The 3,840-nt window shown below is 51.2% G+C and overlaps 1 pseudogene; it reads left to right on the top strand.

Moving 5' to 3' along the window:
• Positions 1-951, top strand: part of LOC119343462 — a 4,267-nt pseudogene extending 3,316 nt beyond the window's left edge.
• The last annotated feature ends 2,889 nt before the right edge of the window (positions 952-3,840 follow it).

Genomic DNA, 3,840 nt, shown 5'->3' with positions numbered 1-3,840 from the left:
TTTGGGTCTACGTAATTCAAAAGTGAAGATGCTTCCAATGTCTGTTGACAAGCTTTCAAATTTGTTGACACTGGACCTTGCTAGATCTGACATACATGAGGTGCCTAGTGGGATTGTGAAATTGAAGAAGCTTAGGAACTTATTTGTTGAGAAAAAATTGATCCAAATTGGAGAGCATTTAAGTGTTCCAGTGGTGTGCATATTGCCAGTGGGCTTGGAAATCTGACAAACCTGCAGACCCTCCGAGCATTGGAAGCACATGACGGATCTATTAGACATTTAGGTGAGCTGAGGCAACTAAGAAGCTTGAGGTTGTGGAATGTGAAGGGAATCTACTGTGGGCGCATTAGGGACTCTCTAGTTCAAATGCGGCATTTGTCCAACCTTTCTGTGAGCGCCAGTGATGAGAATGAGGTTCTCTTGCTGAATGTCCTGCCAAACCTTCGAAAGCTAGTTTTGAGAGGGCGACTGGCGGAAGGGGCGTTGAATGAGTCTCTTCTCTTCCAACCTGTTGGGGGGCAGAACTTGTATAGACTGTCTCTATCTTGGTCACAACTGAGGGAAGACCCTTTGCCATCGCTTTCTCGGCTGTCTAATTTGACGCAAATACATTTCACCAGAGCATACAATGGAGAGCATCTAGCATTTCTCACGGGGTGGTTTCCCAAGCTGAAGACTCTTCAGTTGAGATACCTGCCTAATCTGAAGCAGCTAGATATACAACAAGGTGCCATGGCAAACCTGGAAAGATTATTCTTAATCAACCTCAACAGCATGATGGAGGTCCCATCTGGCATTGAGTTCCTCATGCCCCTCCAGCGTCTCGGCTTCCACGAAATCACAAGTGATTTCTTGCTGTTGTTGCGCCAATGTTCTGCAATTCAAGGGACACAGTGGCAGCATTCTCTCCGAGAACGACCTACCAGAAATGTGCACGTTTGTAAGCAATAGCTACTCACTTGCCAACTACTCCCTCCGTCCCATAATATAAGAATGCTTTTGACACTACACTAGCGTAAAAAACGTTCTTGTATTATGGGACGGAGGGAGTACTGTACTAGCTTCCTCACTCGTCTCTTATTATCTTATTACTACAACATGCTGATGTGACATGATGTTCGTTATGTAGATGAAGGAATGAAGAGGCTTCGCTATGGTGTTCATTATTGCAGATCAAGGAAAAGGACAGATCCGATTGCGCATAGTGTCTGGGACTCCTCTGCTTTCTTAAGGCGCCATTTGCTGTTTGTTCCACCTCCACTACGGTGATGCTACTGCTACTATTGTTGGTGGCATCGTGTGCTTTTTCTTGTCAAGTGTGATATTCTCTTCTACTCCCTCCGTCCCAAAAATAAGTTTCTCAACTTTATACTAACTTCCGTATAAAGTTGTACTAAATTTGAGACACTTATTTTGGGACGGAGGAAGTATTATTGTGGCTTATTATGAGATCAAAAACGAATTGTGTTTCCGTGTTCAGACTTAATTATTTCGTGTTACTTGTAGTTGTTTCAACTGTGCACTGCTATTTTGCGCGTATGCTTGTTGTTGAACCTATTTGAGTTGTGGGTGGCTGTTCATAGAAGACTTGGTTTGTGATTCATAATTATTGCTCAGGTATTCATTTTTATTACCATTATGGTTGATGCCTGGCTCACTACTAGAATTTTCGTATACGCCGGGTGTCGGCGTCTTCACCGAGACCTAAACACGGGCACTCGGAAATGTATAGAACACCGAGAGACACACTCGGCAAAGTAAATAAATTGGCAAACACATGATAATGCCGACAGTATTGCTCGGCAAACAGGCTATACTCGGCAAAGGCACTATTTGCCGAGGGCCATCTGGTCACACACGGCAACGTTTTGCCACGTGGCACATTCGGCTGCGACTAACGGCACGGTGACGGTTGCAACTCTTTGCCGAGAGTGCCTCTTGGCAAAGATTTAGTCCCACCTCGCATGCCGACTAGCAAAAAGACATGTTTAAATAGTTCAATACTCCAACCGCATTAAGCTTCGGTCTTCATTAGTAAGTGTCCGTACAGTCACTATGAATCTTCCTGTTCCGAGTAGAGAAGATTTATAGTGGCTGTCATATTCTAAAAATGGATGCCGGCGTTTTTTAAAAATTTATGATCCACATCTTTACCGAGAGGAGCTCTCAGCGGAGCAATAGTTACCCGAGGGTGGCTCTCGATAATGATAAGGCCACCATCAAAGTTTAGTCCTACCTCACCTAGAGACAAGCAACAAATCCTATTTAAATTGTTGGCAAACATTGCATGGAAAACAAAAAAAATTCCATGCACACGCAAGATCTATGCATGGAGATGCATAGCAACGAGGGGGAGAGTCTGTCGGCGTATCCTCATAGACCGTAAGCGGAAGCATTTAGTAACATGGTTGATGTAGTCGAATTTCTTCACGCTCCAACCGATCAAGTACCAAACGTACGACACCTCCGCGTTCAGCACACATTCAGCTCGGTGACGTCCTCCGCCTTCTTGATCCAGCAAGATGGCGAGGTAGTGGATGAGTTCTGGCAGCACGACGGCGTGGTGACACTGATGGTGAAACTATCTCCGCAGGGCTTCACCTAAACTACCTCCAACTTTCTGACCTCCAGCGTTGACCCTGTTCTTCGTTCGAGCTGCATCCCCCCACCGGCAGTACTGCACGCCCAATTGAAGAGTTAGAAGCTTTCGACGCTGTGGACAGAACTGCAGGGCCTTGTTGGTCGAGCTGCACTTCCCCACGGGCAGTACTGCACGCCCGTGTGCAGAGTTAGAATCCTTCGACGGCATGGGCAGAACTGCAGGTCCTCGCTGGTCGAGCTGCACTTCTTCGTGGGCAGAATTGCATGCCCTTGTGCATAGTCGCAGTCGCCGGCTGCAGCGATGGCTTGCTGGGCTTGCCGGCAGGTGCTCTTCCATCAGGGAGCATGGAAGTCCCGATCTTAGCCGCACATCACAGAACGGGAGGTGCTCCACTGCATGCCCGTGTGCATCAGGACAGCTCGGGACGCCGCCTGCCTCTCGCGAGGAACTGCACTGCAACCCTGGGGCAACTGAACCACTTGGAGATCCCAGGGGAACTGCACCCCATCTGGCGCCATCGGAGTCATCACCCGACCTCCTCTGCCGGTGGCGGCGGTTGAAGAAGAGGAAGAGAACAAGGGCGTAGGGCGGCCTAGAGGAGAATGCCGTTGAAGAAGAGGAAGAGAGACTGGGCACGTGCTGCTCGCTTCCGTCGCGGCCCGCAGCCCACGCTACTTCCTCTCCGAGGCGGGGCTCTCCTTCATGTCAAGCATATAGAGGAGGGGAGAAGGTGGAGACAGACCCGACTGCTGGGGTCGCCGGAGGCTGGGGATGCGGCTGTCGTGATCCAAAGGTATCCAGCGACGGCGCTTGATGGGACGACGACAGGCGGAGGTGGTGCGTGCCGGGGTGGCACTGGTAGGTAGCGATGCTGGTCCAGCAGATGGACAAAGAAGCTGGGTTGGGTGCGGCGGCGGTGGGGTGCTGTCCGCGGGAGGAAGGTGGACGGGATCGGGTGGTGGCTCACCGCAACGAGGCAGTGGGTCACCGGGGGTCGGCGAGGTGGAAGGCGGCTGGGGCGGGGCTGTGAGGTGGAAGGCGGCCATGAGGGGGAGGTAGAGGTAGGAGCGGCGGGGATCTGGGGGTGGCTGGGACCCGTGCGGGCGGCGGAGACGGATCCCGCCGGATCCAGTGGTTGCTGGGCGCCGAAGGTAGTAGGTTGGGGCGGGCCACGGCGGCGGTGGGCGGGAGAGCAAGCGGGGCAGGGGAGGCCTAATGGCCATCGGCTGCCGGGCAGG

Source organism: Triticum dicoccoides, unplaced genomic scaffold (genome assembly GCF_002162155.2).
Source record: "Triticum dicoccoides isolate Atlit2015 ecotype Zavitan unplaced genomic scaffold, WEW_v2.0 scaffold128626, whole genome shotgun sequence".
NCBI classification, from domain to species: domain Eukaryota; kingdom Viridiplantae; phylum Streptophyta; class Magnoliopsida; order Poales; family Poaceae; genus Triticum; species Triticum dicoccoides.
The sequence above is the reverse complement of the archived record's forward strand: the minus strand, read 5'-3'. Positions and strand labels throughout refer to the sequence as shown.